The sequence below is a fragment of the Oncorhynchus masou genome, chromosome 17 (genome assembly GCF_036934945.1).
Source record: "Oncorhynchus masou masou isolate Uvic2021 chromosome 17, UVic_Omas_1.1, whole genome shotgun sequence".
Lineage (NCBI taxonomy): Eukaryota > Metazoa > Chordata > Actinopteri > Salmoniformes > Salmonidae > Oncorhynchus > Oncorhynchus masou.
This window is the reverse complement of record NC_088228.1, coordinates 18162759-18182363: the sequence shown is the minus strand read 5'-3', so window position 1 is coordinate 18182363 and position 19605 is coordinate 18162759.

Here is a 19605-nt window from a genome sequence, read left to right as displayed (position 1 = left end):
GCTACACTACTCTATTGATCTATGCATTCTTATCTATCTGAAGAGGGTGGCACTACCCTTTAAAACAAGGCAAACCTGCTGCTAGCCAGATAACAATGCACCCATAAGGGAGGCCGATTACAATTACAACAAAATCACATTAAGGGAACTGTGATATGAAATGAATAATGGCACACCTTACGAAAAAAGATTGCAGTATAATTGCTGTTGTTCTGCAATTACTGCGTCCAAAATACCCCAGTCAACTGCAGTTAGTGTACTTTTACTGCACTTAGTGTACTTTTACTGCACTTAGTGTACTTTTTAATGCAGTTTCATACATTTACGTAAGGGACTAATCTGATTGATAATATGTTCCCATATGTCATGTAGTAAAGTATTCGTGGAATATCAATAACTCTCTTGACGAAATGTCCTGAATATACATACATACGGGTTAGGCTGAAGAGCTGTAATATGGGTTAGGCTGAAGAGCTGTAATATGGGTTAGGCTGAAGAGCTGTAATATGGGTTAGGTTGAAGAGCTGTAATATGGGTTAGGCTGAAGAGCTGTAATATGGGTTAGGCTGAAGAGCTGTAATATGGGTTAGGCTGAAGAGCTGTAATAAGGGTTAGGTTGAAGAGCTGTAATATGGGTTAGGCTGAAGAGCTGTAATATGGGTTAGGCTGAAGAGCTGTAATATGGGTTAGGTTGAAGAGCTGTAATATGGGTTAGGTTGAAGAGCTGTAATATGGGTTAGGTTGAAGAGCTGTAATATGGGTTAGGCTGAAGAGCTGTAATATGGGTTAGGCTGAAGAGCTGTAATATGGGTTAGGATGAAGAGCTGTCATATGGTTTAGGCTGAAGAGCTGTAAGCAATAAAAGCAGATTACTGTTGGAAATCATTCATTTTACATCGACAAAATGGCAATGGACATTTAGACACTTGGTCAAAATACTATTTTCTAACGTGTGTCATTGCATATTTATACATTCATTTATCCATATATTTGTCCATATGGTACTTACACATAGGGCTATATCAATATCACATGCACAATGAACAAAGTTACCAAGTGTTTGCCTGTAATAATATAAAAGCATACTCCCCCCATCTAAAGTGACTGTTGACTCAACGTACTTCCGCATTGTCTTTGTACGGCTGTACTATTGTACTGTTTGTTGCTACTTGGCTACTTGCCAAATGTTTTCGATGTTTACTCTTAACAACTATTTAATGAATATCTGTATCTAACAAGTTTCTCAAGGTCTTCGTTTTTTCCTCACACAGCTTTTTCACCCTGGACGCTTTATCTGGACATAGATCTGCAGGACCTCCTCCAACTAGGCAAATCAGTTAAGAGCAATTTCTTATTTTATGTGTAGGAAAAATGTGATTGAAATACAATCAGCTTTTATGTTGCTTTTATGATGAAGATAGAAGCTCTGCAGATGGTATCTAACTGAGCCTTACCTTCTATCAAGATGCATAAATAAATGAATCATATTTCTCCACTCCTTTTCCCAAATCCACATTTTGCCTGCATTTGGTGTATCAATTTACTACAATAAATGCTTAATGCTCCCGGAGTTATTATTAATGTGAGAGATTATAGACCTACAGTCAGTGTCCAGATTTCAGTTTCCATTCAATCCATCTAAACAGTAGGTTACAACTCCCTTGATGTGCTATAGGCCTATTTGAAGTCCTGTCTTGTGACTATTGAATTTGTATCGCGCCTCACAATCATCACACATAGAGTTGATGTCGGAAGTTTACATACACTTGGGTGTACTTAGGTAGAACAAAATCACTTCCATAGTTAGTCTTGCATAGTTTGTTTTGTTTTGGTATGTTGCACTAAAAGTGGCTAATATTGGGTTGATTCGATCACAATTCCTACAGTAAAAGGAAACGTTGATAGTGTTAACTAACGGGGAAAACTCTAGAAAGTTGAGTGACGTTCAATCTCGTTCTTCTCTGTGCTCATATTTCTTCTGCTGGCATTCCCGGGGGAGATGCCCACACACGCGCAGTTTAGAGGGAACATTAGGTAAGGGGTCTGAGCCATTGAAGCCTCCCACCATTAGCTCTGACAAATTGAAAACCCTAGTCAATGGCGACTCCATTACCTGCAATATTAGACTTAAAAAGAATCATCCAGGGATCATACATTGTTTACCAGGGTGCAGGGCTACTGACGTGAAAGCTCATCTGAAGATGGTGCTGGCTGAGGCTAAAACTGGCGAGTGTAGATGGTATAGGGATGTTGTGGGAGGTCCAGTGTAAACACAAACTCACTTCCTTGACAACTTCCTTTACAACAGCTCTGCGCTGCTCTGCGAAGTGCAAGAAGTATGAACGCCCTGACAGAGGCCATATGTTGTAAATGTTGCATGGCCCATCAGATGTCGGATTGACCATTCAATTTAGCAAGAAAGATGTGTTGGCATCGAGCAATTGTCTTTGGCCCCCTCCCGGTTAGGGGGAGTGATGAGCTCTCCATCAGATTTACACAACTCAATCAGTGGTTGAAAACTGTTTTCTTCCCCTCCCAAAGTATAGAATTTATAGATAACTGGCCTTCTTTCTGTGACTCCCCCACAAACGGGACCAAGCCTGACCTACTGAGGAGAGACAGACTCCATCCATCTGGAGAAGTGATCTCATCTTATCTATCACCATACACAGGGCTCTAACTCCTCTAGCTCTACAATGAGATAGGGTGCAGGCCAGGCAGCAGGCTATTAGCCAGCTTTCCAGCTTAGTGGTGTATTCCAGTAGCACAGTCAGTATAGTCAGCTCAGCTTTCCCCATTGAGTCTGTGTCTGTGTCTCGATCTAGTTCGGGCAAAACTAAACATGCCGGTGTTCGCCTTAGCAATCTCTCTGGAATAAAGACCTCCTCCATTCCTGTCATTATTAAAATAGACTGTGATAATATCTCACATCTCAAAATAGCACTACTTAATGTTAGATCCCTCACTTCCAAGGCAGTCATAGTCAAATAACTAATCACTGATCATAACCATAGTGATTGGCCTGACTGAAACATGGCTCGAGACTGATGAATTTACTTTCTTAAATGAGGCCTCACCTCCTGGTTACACTAGTGACCATATCCCCCGCAAATTCCACGAAGGAAGAGTTGTTTCTAACATTTACAACAGCACATTTCAATTTCCGAAAAAAAGACTGCATTTTCGTCTTTTGAGCTTTTAGTCAAAAAATCTTTGCAGCCGACTCAATCACTTTTTATAGCTACTGTTTACAGGCCTCCTAGGCCATATACATCATTACTCACTGAGTTCCCTGAATTCCTATTGGACCTCGTAGTCATGGCAGATAACGTTCACATTTTTGGTGACTTCAATATTCACATGGAAAAGTCCACAGACCCACTCCAAATGGCTTTCGGAGCCATCATTGACTCGGGTGGGTTTTGCCACAGTCATACCCTGGATCTAGTTTTGTCCCGTGGAATAAATATCGGGGATCTAAATGTTTACAACCTGATTTGAGGAGAAGAAAAACAATCCTAAATGTGTTTTTGATACTGTCGCAAAGCTAACTAAAAAGCAGCATTCCCCAAGTTGTCACGACTTCTGCCGAAGTCGTTGCCTCTCCTTGTTCGGGTGGTGCTCGGCGTTCCACGTCACCGGTCTTCTAGCCATCATTGATCCTTTTTTCATTTTCCATTGGTTTTGTCTTGTCTTCCCACACACCTGTTTTCAATCCCATTCATTACCTGTTGTGTATTTAACCCTCTGTTTCCCCTCATGTCTTTGTCAGAGATTGTTCTATTGTCAGTGTAGTTGCTTATTGTATAGGTGCGCATCGGGTCCTCGTACCCATGTTTGTTTGTATGTGTACATTTTAGTGTGATGGAGCATACTACGTGGACTTTATTAAAAGACTCCATTTACACTCCTTTTGACTCTCCTGCGCCTGACTTCCCTGCCACCTATACACCTACGTCTGACACAAGTGAGTGGCCTTCACTTCAGCAGTGATGAATTCATGAACTTCTTAGACTAAAAGATCATGATCATTAGAAAACAAATTACGGGATCAATGGAGACCCTCAAGTTTTTTTAAATCCTGTATCTTTCAACACATTCACTAAAATAGTCATGGCCTCGAAACCTTCCAGCTGCCTACTGGACTCTATTCCAACTTAATTACTGAATGAGCTACTTCTGTGCTTGGCCTTCCTATGTGCACCAAACTCACTAAAAGTGGCAGTAATAAAGCCTCTCCTGAAAAAGCCAAACCTTGACACAGAAAATTTAAAAAAGCTATTGGCCTATATCGAACTATCGGCCTATTCATCTCAAATATTTTAGAGAAAGTTGTTGTGCAGTAACTCACTGCCTTCCTGAATACAAATAATGTATACAACACGCTCCAGTCTGGTTTTATACCCCATCATAGGTACTGAGACTGCACTGTGGTAAATTAGCTTTTGATGGCGTCAGACCAAGGCTCTGCATCTGTCCTCATGTTCCTTAACCTTAGTGCTGCTTTCGACACCATCAATCACCAAATTCTTTTGGAGAGATTGGAAACCTTAATTGGTCTACACGGACAAGTTCTTGCCTGGTTTAGATCTTATCTGTCCGAAAGATATCAGTGTGTCTCTGTGGATGGTTTGTCCTCTGACAAATCAATGGTAAGTTTTGGTATTCCAAGGTTTCGTTTTAGGACCACTATTGTTTTCACTATATATTCTGTCTCTTGATGGGGTCATTTGGAAACATAATGTCAACTTTCACTGCTATGCGGACGACACACAGCTGTACATTTCAATGAAACATGTTGAAGCTCCAAAATTTCCTACCCTGCAAGTTTGTGTTTCAGACAGCTTTTTAAAATCTTCGTAACATTGCAAAAATCTAAAACATTTTGTCCAATAATGATGCAGAAATGCTAATCTGTGCTTTTGTCGCTTCTAGATTATACTACTGCAATGCTCTACTCTCTGGCTACCCGGATAAAGCATTTAATATACTTCAGTTAGTGCTAAAATTCAGCTGCTAGAATCTTGACCAGAAAGAAAAAATTTGAACATATTACTACCGTCCTAGCCTCTCTACACTGGCTTCCTGTTAAGGCTGGGGCTGATTTCAAGGTTTTAATGGTAACCTACAAAGCATAACATGGACTACCTATCTATGCGATTTGGTCCTGACGTACATACCTACACGTACGCTACGGTCACACAACGCTGGCCTCCTAATAGTCCCTAAAGTAAACAGCTGGAGGCAGTGTTTTCTCCTACAGAGCTACATTCAGTAAAGACTTAAAAGTCTCTACTTTTAAGACTTTACTGAAGATTCATCACTTCAGTAGGTCCTATGATTAAGTGTAGTCTGGCCCAGGGGTGCGAAGGTGAATGGCAAGACACTGGAGTGACGAAACGCCCTTGCTGTCTCTGCCTGAAAGGCTCCCCTCTCTCCCCTGTCTCCACTGAGATTCTTTGCCTCTGACCCTATTATGGGGGCTGGCTTACTAGTGCTCTTCCAAGCCGTCCCTAGGAGGGGTGCGTCACGTTGTGCTAGGCATTTTCCGCTATACTTGACTTGAGTGAGTTGAATCACTGACGTGATCTTCCTGTTCTGTTTTGCGGCCCCTCAGGCTCGTGTGGTGACAGAGATCTTCGTGGGCTATACTCAGCCATGTCTCAGGATAGTAAGTTGGTGGTCTGTTGATATCCCTGTAGTTGTGGGAGCTATGCTATGGCAAAGTGGGCAGGGTTATATAGCAAAGTGGGCTGGGTTATATCCTGCCTGGTTGGTCCTGCCACAGTGTCCCCCAACCCCCCCATGTCTCAGCCTCCAGTATCAATGCTGCAATAGTCTATTCCCGGGGGGCTAGGGTCAGTTTGTTATATCTGGTGAAATTCTCCTGTCTTATCTGGTGTCCTGTGTCAACTTAAGTATGCTCCCTCTAATTATTCTCTCTCTCTCTCTCTCTCTCTCTCTCGCTCTCTCTCTCTCTCGCTCTCGCTCTCTCGCTCTCTATCTCAATACAAACAAATATTGACACTGTTCTTAACTGCTCCATTGATAACATGTGTGTGTTGGCGTCTCAGAGAGAGAGAGAGAGAGTCTGATTTGACTGTATGTACAGTATAAGAATCAATGAAATCTATAATGGTTCTCAACAGATGGATCACAGATTATGTACACATCCATTTTAGGTGTGTCCTCCTCAGGAATTTATCAGAATACATTCCAGCATCTTAATGGGGCCTGGCTGTAGTTTAATGGGGCCCGGCTGTAGTTTAATGGGGCCTGGCTGTAGTTTAATGGGGCCTGGCTGTAGTTTAATGGGGCCTGGCTGTAGTTTAATGGGGCCTGGCTGTAGTTTAATGGGGCCTGGCTGTAGTTTAATGGGGCCTGGCTGTAGTTTAATGGGGCCTGGCTGCATTTTTCTGTAGTTTGGAGCCTAATGGTTGCTAAGGCATGCCAACACATTGTTGGTTGTAAGGAACAGTAACAGCATGTTAAAATGTGAACAGCATGTTAAAATAGTACAGCAAGAGAGCATGATATTTTACATTTATTTTTTTACCTTTATTTAACTAGGCAAGTCAGTTAAGAACAAATTCTTATTTTCAATGACAGCTGAGGAACAGTGGGTTAACTGCCTGTTCAGGGGCAGAACAACAGCTTTGTACCTTGTCAGCTCGGGGATTTGAACTTGCATCCTTTTGGTTACTAATCCAACTCTCTATACACTAGGCTACCCTGCCGCCCCAAATCTAGAACATTCTCTTTTGACTGGGTTCTACCTGCATGAGACCACTTAGATCTGTTGGTCACTGGAACCACGTAACAATTTAGTTTTTATTTTGTAATTATGATATTGTCAATATAGCCAATCAATTTTTTTGGTCCATTGGCTTTTTTTGGTCCTCCGGTATCGGCATTGAAAAATCATAATCGGTCGACTTCTAATCTGCATTGTGTCCTGCACCCACCACCCGCCCACCCCTCTTTTACGCACCTGCTACTCTCTGTTCATCATGTATGCATAGTCACTTTAACCATATCTACATGTACATACCTCGCTACTTTTTATAGCCACGCTACTGTCTATAGCTTGTCTTTTTACTTGTTCACCTAATACCTTTTTTGTACTATTGATTGGAGCCTGTAAGTAAGGATTTCACTGTAAGGTCTACCTACACCTGTTGTATTTGGTGCACATGACAAATACACTTTTATTTGATTTACCTGTTCCTCATTGGTGACAATGTGTCAACCCAGGCTTAAAGTAGAACACCCGAGCAGGCATTGGAATGTGGCTTTTCAAACACACATAAATGGAACGCACAAGATATTGAAACAGAACGATAAGAGTACCACATGTCTCGTTCCTTTACAAGGCGCGCGAAGACCACACAACATGCTGTTCAATGTAATGGGACCTTATATAAGTCGACGAATTGGACCCACTTGAGATGCAATATATAATTTAACATATTCCACTCAGTCAATAACAATCAAACCAACAGAAAACAGGTGCTAGTAGAAAGAGGAGGGAGGGAAGTGCTACTAAGGTACACAATAGTACATTTTTGGTAGAAGGTACACTTTGGTAAAAGGGGTAAATTGGTCATCAAAAAGAAAAGAGGACCAAGGCACTCTTCATATAATGAATTAAAATGCCTTTATTAGTATGGCATGTTCAATAGAAACAAAGTTTTTAAAAACCGATGCGTTTCGGCTGCATGGCCTTCATCAGGGAGTACAAAAAAAGGGAATACAATGTCCTCTTTTGAACAGCTTTTCCAATTAACCCTAATTGAAAGAAGGAGTGGTCACAAAATTGATTGGACACACCTAGTAAGCAATAATATACACATTAAAAGGCGAAATGCTGTAGCTATGTTATCATAAAGATACAACTCCAAGCTAGAAGTATCAGAACACTTAGAAAGGTAGTTGTAACCTTAAATATGACTGGGAGAAGTGTCAAGAATAAGAAAGCAATATATTCCCTAGTACACTAGAACACAGCAAAACATGAACAACAACAGTCTAAACATAGCTGAGGGCAATTTAGCAAAATGTCCACTAGATGACAGCAAATGGACCCATCACGACCCTACAAGAAGGGTGAGAAATCCATATCTTAATTTAAACCAGAGTATTTAGTGGCCTGTAGTTTGTAAATCCATATCTTCATTTAAACCAGAGTATTTAGTGGCCTGTAGTTTGTAAATCCATATCTTCATTTAAACCAGAGTATTTAGTGGCCTGTAGTTTGTAAATCCATATCTTCATTTAAACCAGGGTACTTAGTGGCCTGTAGTTTGTAAATCCATATCTTCATTTAAACCAGGGTATTTAGTTGCCTGTAGTTTGTAAATCCATATCTTCATTTAAACCAGGGTATTTAGTGGCCTGTAGTTTGTAAATCCATATCTTCATTTAAACCAGGGTATTTAGTGGCCTGTAGTTTGTAAATCCATATCTTCATTTAAACCAGAGTATTTAGTGGCCTGTAGTTTGTAAATCCATATCTTCATTTAAACCAGAGTATTTAGTGGCCTGTAGTTTGTAAATCCATATCTTCATTTAAACCAGGGTATTTAGTGGCCTGTAGTTTGTAAATCCATATCTTCATTTAAACCAGGGTATTTAGTGGCCTGTAGTTTGTAAATCCATATCTTCATTTAAACCAGGGTAATTAGTGGCCTGTAGTTTGTAAATCCATATCTTCATTTAAACCAGGGTATTTAGTTGTCTGTAGTTTGTAAATCCATATCTTCATTTAAACCAGGGTATTTAGTGGCCTGTAGTTTGTAAATCCATATCTTCATTTAAACCAGGGTATTTAGTGGCCTGTAGTTTGCAAATCCATATCTTCATTTAAACCAGGGTATTTAGTGGTCTGTAGTTTGTAAATCCAAAATCTTTCCATTTGATTTAACTGTTTAAGACGGTCCTCTTTTCTAGTAGAGGCCGGAATATGATCAATACCCATAGCTTGTAGGGAGGCAGGGTTGACATGGTGTAAGGACTTGTAGTACCTTGCCATGGGGTCTTGAAGGCGCCTCTTTGTCTGTCCAATGTAGAACACCTTGCATTGTGGACATTCCAATCTATAGATGACATGAGTGGTTTTGCAGTTAAAGAAATGCTTGACGTAATACTCCATTTTGGAATCTGTGTCAACAAAATACCTCTTCTGTGCAATATTTCTGCAGTGGTTTCAATGGTTACATTTAAAAGAGCCCGTGGGTTTGTGGTCAAGCCAAGTGTTTTGAGAGTCACCCGGAAGATAACTGTGGACTACTTTGTCATTTAGGGTAGGACATCTCTAAAAGCTTATGACTGGTGGCTCAGGAAAGACTTGGCGTAGTAGCGTATCACTTTGGATGATTCCCCAATTATTTTGACTGATTATTTTAATGTTCTCTGCTTCAGTGCTGTATTATGTAACAAAATACACTCTCTCTGATGTATCACGAGGCTCTCCCCTTCTCAAACAAGTTCTCTCTGTCAAGTAATCCAGCCCTTATACCTGCATCTTTCAGGACCTGAAGGCTGTAGCCTCGATTCAAGAAGCGATTCTCCAATTCAGCAGATTTGACACTGTAGTCTGTTTCCTGATCGCAAATTCTGCGGACACTTTGGAATTGGCCATATTTTATATTCTCTTTTAGTCTTTGGGGTGAAAGCTGTCTGCCCTCAGAATGTTATTCCCATCTGTAGGCTTCCTAAAGATTGATGTGTGCAAACAACCTTTGTCATTTTTACTAATGTCGAGGTCCAAAAAATGAATGTTATCCTTGATGTTCTCCATAGTTAGTTTAATGTGAGGGTTAATGAATGTTATCCTTGATGTTCTCCATAGTTAGTTTAATGTGAGGGTTAATGTTGAAAACAGGTGCTATTCATAGGTAGTGGATGGCGTGACTTTCCCCACTTATAAAATGTAAAGTGCTCTTTGCATTAATATACTGCATATAAGAAATTACTCATCCAAACCATATAGAATGTATTTGTCTGAGGCACCATTATACAGTCGTTTATCTGGTTCTCTGGGGTCTATTTCTAGTGAATTTTCACCTGTGTCAACATAATATGTCCGTGTGCCCTCCCCCTCTTTCTATCATCTCCTCTCTCTAAAACTCCAAGCCCATTAATGGACACACCTCCGCCCTATCTCTCTCTCCTCTCTCCCCCCCCTGATGAGGCGAAGACCCAAAAGGTCACCTCTGTTAAGAAATCAATCCAGACAGCATTCTTTCATCTGGGGATAGGTCAAGCGTGGCATATGGATATCTTCAACCCTCTTCTCTCTTCGCTGACTCCAGTCTCCAGAGGGCTCGGGACACCCACTCCTACAGAACACTGCCAGGTCAAGGTCACGAGTGATGGATAACAGTGGGTTCTCTAGGGCAGACGTTGAGCTCTCCCTCATGTCACAGACATTACTAGTTGGCTCTATTGACTTTTTGTTTGTCGCTTATTCTCGTCCCTATTCCCTATGTCTAAGACAAAATACTGGAATAAATGGAGACGTTTGGGAAGACTTAAAAGCAGTATGTTGATAGCTTTGTTTCTCCTGTTTTGTCTTAATCTTTTTCTGGATATTATGATTCACAAATTTAGAATTCCCTAAAACTCCCAAAGCTCTTAATAAAAGAGCCCAATATTGACATGTGAGGGCTTGTGCTCCTTACTATACACTACGAGAGGCAAATATTTGTACCCAGGCACCAGCAGATTTATGTTTGAGCCTAGCATAACTGCTAAAGTGGATCCATAGCATTATGGTTGGCCTTTCCTGCAGTCAAATTACCAATCGCCTTCTAGTGGCCTCATGGGTGGAATGTTATTAACATTTTTCTTAATTTCATACTTAATAAGCATAATTTAAAAAAATCACGCTGAAAATCAAGTGTTGCTATGTCAAATCGTTTTGTTATATTTCAGTCTTCCGTGATGTGTATAAAGTGAAATATTGGGATGCAAATTCAAATTAGAACACGTTTCAACTCTGTATCTGACATGGTACAGGTGTCTTCTTTTTTAAGCCATAATCATATGTGTGAGGTGTATACTTTGTTTCAAAGTATAATATATATAATCAAGTATGTGGACATCCCTTCAAATGAGTATTTTTGACTATTTCATCAACTGCCGTTGCTGACAGGTATACAATATCAAGCACACAGCCAAGCAATCTCCATAGATAACACTTTGGCAGTAGAATAGCCTTACTGAAGAGCTCAGTGTCTTTCAATGTGGCACCGTCATAGGATGCCACCTTTCCAACAAGTCAGTTCATCAAATTTCTGCCCTGCTAGAGCTTCCCCGGTCAACTTTAAGTGCTGTTATTGTGAAGTGGAAATGTCTAGGAGCAACAACGGCTCAGCCGCAAAGTGGTAGGCCACACTAGCTCACAGCTCCCGCATCTTCTCGGTTGCAACGCTGACTACCGAGTTCCAAACTGCGTCTGGAAGCAATACCAGCACAAGAAGTGATGGTCGGGAGCTTCATGCAATGGGTTTCCATGGCCGAGCAGCCGCACACAAGCCTAAGATCACCATGAACAATCCCAAGCGTCGGCTGGAGTGGTGTAAAGCTCGCTGCCATTTGACTCCGGAGCAATGGAAACATATTCTCTGGAGTGATTAATCACATTTCACCATCTGGCAGTTCGACGGACAAATCTGGGTTTGGTGGATGCCAGGAGAATGCTACCTGCCCCAATGCATAGTGCCAACTGTAAAGTTTGGTGGAGGAGGAATAATTGTCTGGGGCTGTTTTTCATGGTTCAGGCTCCTTAGTTCCAGTGAAGGGAAATCTTAACGCTACATCATACAATGACATTCTAGATGATTCTGTGCTTCCAACTTGGGGAAGGCCCTTTCCTGTTTCAGCATGACAATGTCCCTGTGCACAAAGCAAGGTCCATACAGAAATGGTTTGTCGAGATCAGTGTGGAAGAACTTGATTGGCCTGCACATTGCCCTGACCTCAATCCCATCGAACACCTTTGGGATGAATTGGAATGCAGACTGTGAGCCAGACCTAATTATCCATCATCAGTGCCGACCTCACTAATGCTCTTGTGGCTGAATGGAAGCAAGTCCCCTCAGCAATGTTCCAACATCTAGTGGAAAGCCTTGCAAGGAGAGTGGAGGCTGTTTTAGCAGAAAAGGGGGGACCAACTCCATATTAATGCCCATGATTTTAGAATGAGACGTCTGACGAGCAGGTGACCACATACTTTTTGTCATACAGTATAGAGTAGATTTGTCTACCAAGAAACACTCTGTGTGACCCTTATTTATTTAATTTATTTTTTATTTCACCTTTATTTTGTCAGGTAGGCTAGTTGAGAACAAGTTCTCATTTGCAACTGCGACCTGGCCAAGATAAAGCATAGCAATTTGACACATACAACAACACAGAGTTACACATGGAATAAACATAACATGCAGTCAATAATACAGTAGAACAAAAGAAAACAAAAAGTCTATATACAGTGAGTGCAAATGAGGTAAGATAAGGGAGTTAAGGCAATAAATAGGCCATGGTGGCAAAATTATTACAATATAGCAATTAAACACTGGAATGGTAGATGTGCATAAGATGATTGTGCAAGTAGAGATACTGGGGTGCAAAGGAGCAAGATAAATAAATAAACACAGTATGGGGATGAGATAGATAGATGGACTGTTTATTTATCCCCCTACAGTAAAAGTTTAAAGTTACTGCAACATTTATAAGGACATATTGCAGATCTCACCATTTAATATCCTTCTACTACTGCAGAAATGGCCTATTTTTCAATGAAAGACTCATTTTGAAAAAAAGAGAGCAGTTGCTCATATCAGAAAACACTGCCCAGGTAGGATGACAGACCGCACCTCTCTAGAATTTAGAAGTGTAGACCGAGTCAACTAATCACAAAACAGTTTAAATCGGCGGTAACATAAATAAAGTCAGACTATTCAATAATTACGAATGAAAATGCATTAAGCTTTTAACTTCTGTTATTGACTATTCATCTTACTATTAGACAAGACAATTGTAATCTATTCCACAGGTCTGACTGTGTCAACAGTTTGAAGTGCTGAAGGTGAACACGTTATTTGGCGGTTATAAAGCATTAGAAACTGTGTGGTTGGAGCTATGAAGACGGTATACCACGGGTACAGCTTTAATTATGTTGGTAACCACTTATAACCACTTATAATAGCAATAAGGCAACTCGGGGTTAATTATGTTGGTAACCACTTATAATAGCAATAAGGCAACTCGGGGGTTTGTGGTATATGGCCAATATACCACAGTTAAGGGCTGTATCCAGGCACTCCGCGTTGCGTCGTGCTAAGAACAGTCCTTTGCTGTGGTATATTGGCCATATACCACACCTCCTTGTGCCTTATTGCTTAAATAAAGCGCTAGAACACATTGATTTTCATTCAATAATAATATATAGCCTGGTAAGAGCCAGTTTCCTATTAATGTGCCGTTGGTCATCAGCCAAAACACCTCTTCTCTTCCAAATAGGTCATAACATACCCTTTCTCCTCCCTAGTGACTTAGCACTCCATTGGCACTTTTCCATTGAATTTGAAGGTGATTCTAAGGCGTTCGGCTCATGGCACTTCATTTCACAATCAGCGCTTTACCTCATCACCCCTTCCCCAGCTGAACAGGTAATGTAATGAATACAGGTACAGTGGTCCTGCACTGCCTATCAGGGAGACATGATCAATACAGTAGTAGTGTTTAACTGTCTTTTTTAAACACTGAGCTTCTCTCTGAGGAGGAGTAGAGGAGAGGGGCCCCTCAGGGCTCTGTCTCGAGTCTTCTTCTGTTCATCATGCTCAACACAATGTAATGTATTCCCCTTCTCCACTAGCCTAGCATGCATGAATAGGAAATACAGCCCGACAAGCAAGCCCTTTTTTAAGGTGCTAAAGCGTGATAGGATAGTATGTGTGGTGTGGACCGACGGTTATGGTGTGTTCTAGGCTAATGCATCCTTATTTGTGTGGATGTGTACCTGCTTGTGCATTTATGTGTGTGTATGTGTGTGCGTGTCTCTATGCATACATTTTTTCACTGTGTTTTCATATTTCTCTCTGTTTGCCGACTATATCACGTGGATTCTAGAATGACTCACCAGCGGAGGGTTTTTTGGAGGTCATTTTATCATTTAGCCAGAGGGTGGTGCTCTTTCTCTCTCAGAAAGAAAACAATCAGAGACATGAGACTGCAAATGTTCTCAATCTGGCAGTGGGAATTATCCCATTGACAACAGAATGGAGACAAACCTTAAATGATCTGTCCCTGCTACTGTAAAGATGCATAGTGGCAAACTTAATATATTGAATAAATATACATGTATTACAACGGTGACATTAGGCCTTTCAGCTGGAATGAGGCTATAGTACTTTAGCTACATTATAAACTTTAGAAACATGCAATCTGCAGAGGAAGAGTTTAACTTAGCAAGACCCTTCATGCCAATAATCACATATTTAAACCAATGAAAGAAATATGAAATTCGTCATAAAACCAATTGATATTGGTTTATGTCTGGGTTAAATCTGATAAGGATTTGAATATACTGCGTTCAGTGATTTCCCTGATAATCCCTATGCTCCCTAGCAAAATACCATGGCAGAGACCACCCAGTGTCCTATGTGTCCCTCAACAAGCTTCAAACTGCACTCCATTATACACAACAATGACACGCACCATCTCATTACCACACACTGTCCCATCAGCACTTCTAATTGTTTTGCTAATCATTTTCAGTTTGATTGTTATTCCTATTTTCTATCAGAGAGGGGTTTTGAGACCCCGCCCCAAAGGGAAACGGAAGGGGTTAGAGGGTCACAGCGGCAATATTTGTGGCCCATTGCCATGAGAAAAGGGTAACCAATGGAGTAGAGAGAGAGAGAGAGAGAGAGAGAGAGAGAGAGACAGGGAGAGCCCCAGAGTCCGATACCTATGCTGAGATGGACAGAGGTTGTGCGTTGGAGAGGAACATAAAGCTATAGACCTTTTTGTTCTTCCACACCAAGGTTGATGTTTACAGGTAGTGCAGCGGTGAGTAGAGTCAGTGGTGTTAGTGTTGTAACCTTCAAAGGCCAAGGATGGAGGCTGTGTTAATTCACAATCAGTTTATAGGTCAGCACTCACACACTGATGCTGAGAGTAGCTGCAGTTCACTGAGCTAACTGACTGAAATCATTCTGAAGTGGACTCACCTGCTGTCTCCAAATACACACTAAACAAGCAAGCAAACAGGCACTCACTCAGAACCTGCTTAGTGTCCCTGGCTCTACTCAAAGCTCAAAGGGTACTGAAAGAGGGGTGGCTTGTAGCCTCAAGGTTAGAGTGCTGAACCAGTAACTGAAGGTTTACTGGTTCAAATCCTGAAGCTGACAAGCTGTGCCCTTGAGCAAGGCATTTAACCCCAATTGCTCCAGGGGTGCTGGAGAATTGTGACCCCACTCCCTGTGGGTGTTTCAGGGGGAGTTGGGATATGCAAAAAACACACAGGATCAATTATTGTTGTAAATATCTAGACTTGCGGTGAATGCTTTCAAAAAGTGTTTTTTTGTGTCTGGATGACGTGCTCTGCGTCACACCCGCTCAGTCCTATTTGAGTGTGAGATGGTTCAGATGTAGTCTAACGTAACGTGGCGATGTTAGAAGGATGACATCAGCCTCATGAATGTTAAATGTGCCTGCCCACAGAGCGAGCAGAGAGAGCAGAGAGGCCAAGTACTGTGAGGACTCGGCGTTACTTAGATCGCTCGGAGAAGAAACACACTCATTATTTATTCATAGACCAGGGTATAAGCACAGCGGGAGCAGTGATGTCATCAACTCTCCTGAGCTCCTTTCCGGGTGCATAGTTAGAGCTTCTGACTGACTGATTCTTACTTCTTAAAGACTATATATATCACCTGGATACACACCTACGTCTTTGACTAATGTTCTTTTTCTCCTAATGTGTTTGGATTTTGTGGTATATCTTTGGGTGGTGATGTACTGTCTTGCCTACAATGGTCAGCAGGTCTTTGAGTCTGCTCTCTAAATTGCTCTGCATTGATGTTATTGTCATTGTTGTGTGCTTTAAAATACTATGAAGAGATGATATTATCGATGGCCATGTTCTTCTGTCTCTCAAACACACGGAGGCAGGTGATGTCCTAACGATATGGTGGTGACTCCCACACAGACTGTCGGCTTCATGCACAATGTCCAAACATCATTGTTTTGGAGGTTCTATTTCATATAGAATGGAGTCAGTGTTGAAATGACTGAGGCGTATCCAGGGATTCCACTCAAAAACTGAAATAGTTTGGCCTGGCTGGTCCTGATTTGATTCGCTGGACAAACCAGCCTAGACCGGTTTTTGATGAGGTGCAGACATCACGCAGGGCTGGATATCTACTCTTATTCACCTTAGCTGAGGCATCGAGCCACTGGGCTGTGAGAGGTCTTCCAGCTCCACAGGCTGTTGGCGGGGCCAAGAGGTCGCCTGCCCAAAAACCAGAGGGTAGTGGACCAGAGAGGAGCAACCTGAGCTACTTTACAAACTGTGTCCGGCAGACTTTCATACACATGTAGATATAGTGTGTGTACACGTGCACTCAAGCACACTGACATGCATAAATACAGGCAGGCATCTGCACACCAGATCAAGGTTAAACAAGGGAATATGCTGTATGTGTGTGTGAGTCATGCTAGCAATAAGTCGAAAGCAGCATGAAATCCTACCCTTTTCCTAGAGGTGTGGAAAGTTGACTAAATGGAAACTAAGAAAAGCAAAGACAGAGTAAAAACCTTGTTAGTCTAATTGCAGCAGTAATATGGATATATTCATGCTACAACAGAGGCTTAACTTAAAGTGCATTACCGCCACTTTTCAACCTCATATTCATTATCTTCAGCACAAAACCAGTGTCTACTTATGATAAAATGGTGTGTTTCTATGATCTAAGGAAGGTCTTTAAAAATGCTTCTCTGTGACATCACATGGTAGGATTAAAAGTAAAAAGCAATGATTTTCAAAACCTGCTACGAGTTTCTGTCCTAAGGGAGCGTCACCGCAAATCTCATAGTATTTGAAAATCAATGTTTTTGAAATGTTTGATTATGTTATAATGTAGAACTTTACATTTTGTTTCACATATGTTGACACTGGTACTGTGCTAGATATAATTAAAATGAGGTTGAAAAATGGTGGAATTGCCCTTTAAGGACATTAATTTCAAGCCCAAGGAAGGCTCTCTGCAGTCTGACTGAAAGAATGAAAGCAATTTTTCCCCGTGCTCTGTGAAAGGAAGAGGGAGAAAGGCAGGCTGGCGCCCCAGCAAAACCGTCATTATGCTTTGAAAATCTCTCTCTGCCTCCAGCGCCCCAACCTCCACACCTCTTCGCCTCTAAACTGGAGTGAAACAGATAACATTAGCAAGCGAGAGAGCCTACCACAGTCAGGTAGAAAGAGCACCTTTGAATGCCAACTGTCAAATATCAGAGAAGTAAGCTCCAAATGGCAGAGGAAAGAAGGTTGTCAGAGGCCACGAAGACACACATTATCTGAGGCCAAGAACAAGTCTGATAACATATAAAAAGCTGCTCAAATAGTAGAGGGGATTAGGGGAAGAAGGGAGATGCGGATTTTAATTATGATATTGGGAATTGAATTGCTTTAATTTGCTGTTGCCTACTCTGTTTTAGGCCTATTTAGCCGTCATATTCTCAGGTTAAGTCTTTCATGAACATTTCATGAAGCTATACACGGTGTAGCAATGCCTGCAATAATGTAATAACTTTTTTAGTAATTAAAGTTGGAAATTCAACATGTAGATTGTCAAATACATTTTCAATACAATATAATACCAATCAGCTACCAATTGATGTTTTAGAATATACAGAGGATTGAGCCTTGGGGTACTCCCTTGGCGACAGGCAGTGGCTGACACAGTATATTTTCTGACTTTATACACTGCACTCTTTGAGAGAGGTAGTTAGCAAACAGTAGATTTTCTCTCTCAAAGAGTGCAGTGTATAAAGTCAGAAAATCTACGTTTTTTCTCAATTTACATCAACATCATAGCTCAGGCAGTATGAAGCTTTCTCATCCATTTATATGCAGATGATACAGTCTTATACTCAGCTGGCACTCCCCAGATGTTGTGTTAAATGCTCTACAACAAAGCTTTCTTAATGTCCGACAAGCTTTCTCTACCATTAACCTTGTTCTGAACACCTCCAAAACAAATCTTATGTGGTTTGGTAAGAAGAAAGCCCCTCTCCCCACAGGTGTGATTACTACCTCTGAGGGTTTGGAGCCTGAGGTAGTCACCTCATTCAAGTACTTGGGAGTATAGCTAGATGGTACACTGTCCTTCTCTCAGCACATATCAAAGCTGCAGGCTAAAGTTAAATCTAGACTTGGTTTCCTCTATCGTAATCGCTCCTCTTTCACCCCAGCTGCCAAACTTACCCTGATTCAGATGACCATCCTACCCATGCTAGATTATGGAGACATCATTTATAGATCGGCAGTTAATGGTGCTCTTGAGCGGCTAGATGTTCTTTACCATTTGGCCATCAGATTTACCACCAATACTCCTCTGTAAACTGGTCATCTCTGTATACCCTTTGCAAGACCCACTGGTTAATGCTTATTTATAAAACCCTCTTAGGCCTCACTGCCCCTATCTGAGATATCTACTGCAGCCCTCATCCAGTCACACTCTGTTAAAGGTCCCCAAAGCACACACATCCCTGGTTCGCTCATCTTTTCAGTTCATTGCAGCTTGCGACTGGAACGAGCTGCAACAAACACTCAAACTGGACAGTTTTATCGCAATCTTTTCATTCAAAGACTCAGTCAAGGACATTCTTAATGACAGTTGTGGCTGCTTTGCGTGATGTATTGTTGTCTCTACCTTCTTGCCCTTTGTTCTGTTGTCTGTGCCCAATAATGTTTGTACCATGTTTTGTGCTGCTACCATGTTGTGTTGCTACCATGTTGTTGTCGTGTTGTGTTGCTACCATGCTGTGTTGTCATGTGTTGCTGTCTTGCTATGTTGTTGTCTAAGGTCTCTTTTTATGTAGCGTTGTGTTGTCTCTTGTCGTGATGTGTGTTTTGTCCTATATTTATATATATATTTTAAATCTCAGCCCCCGTCCCTGCAGGAGGCCTTTTGCCTTTTGGTAGGCCGTCATTGTACATAAGAATTTGTTCTTAACTGATTTGACGAGTTAAATAAAGGTTACATTCAAAAATGAAAAATAAATAAAAAATAAGCTAAAATGTTGTTGTGCGTAAAACCAGTCTATTAATGCCAAATAATAGTCAGTACACCCTCAAAACACTAGCTTACTGTCATGCCCTGGTCTATATTTATTATGTTTATCTTCATTTATTGGGTCAGGCCAGGGTGTGACATGGGTTTATTTGTGGTGTGTTTCGTCTTGGGGTTGTGTGGGGTGTATAGCATAGTCTATGGCTGCCTGAGGCGGTTCTCAATCAGAGTCAGGTGATTATCGTTGTCTCTGATTGGGAACCATATTTAGGTAGCCATATTCTTTGTGTGTTTCGTGGGTGATTGT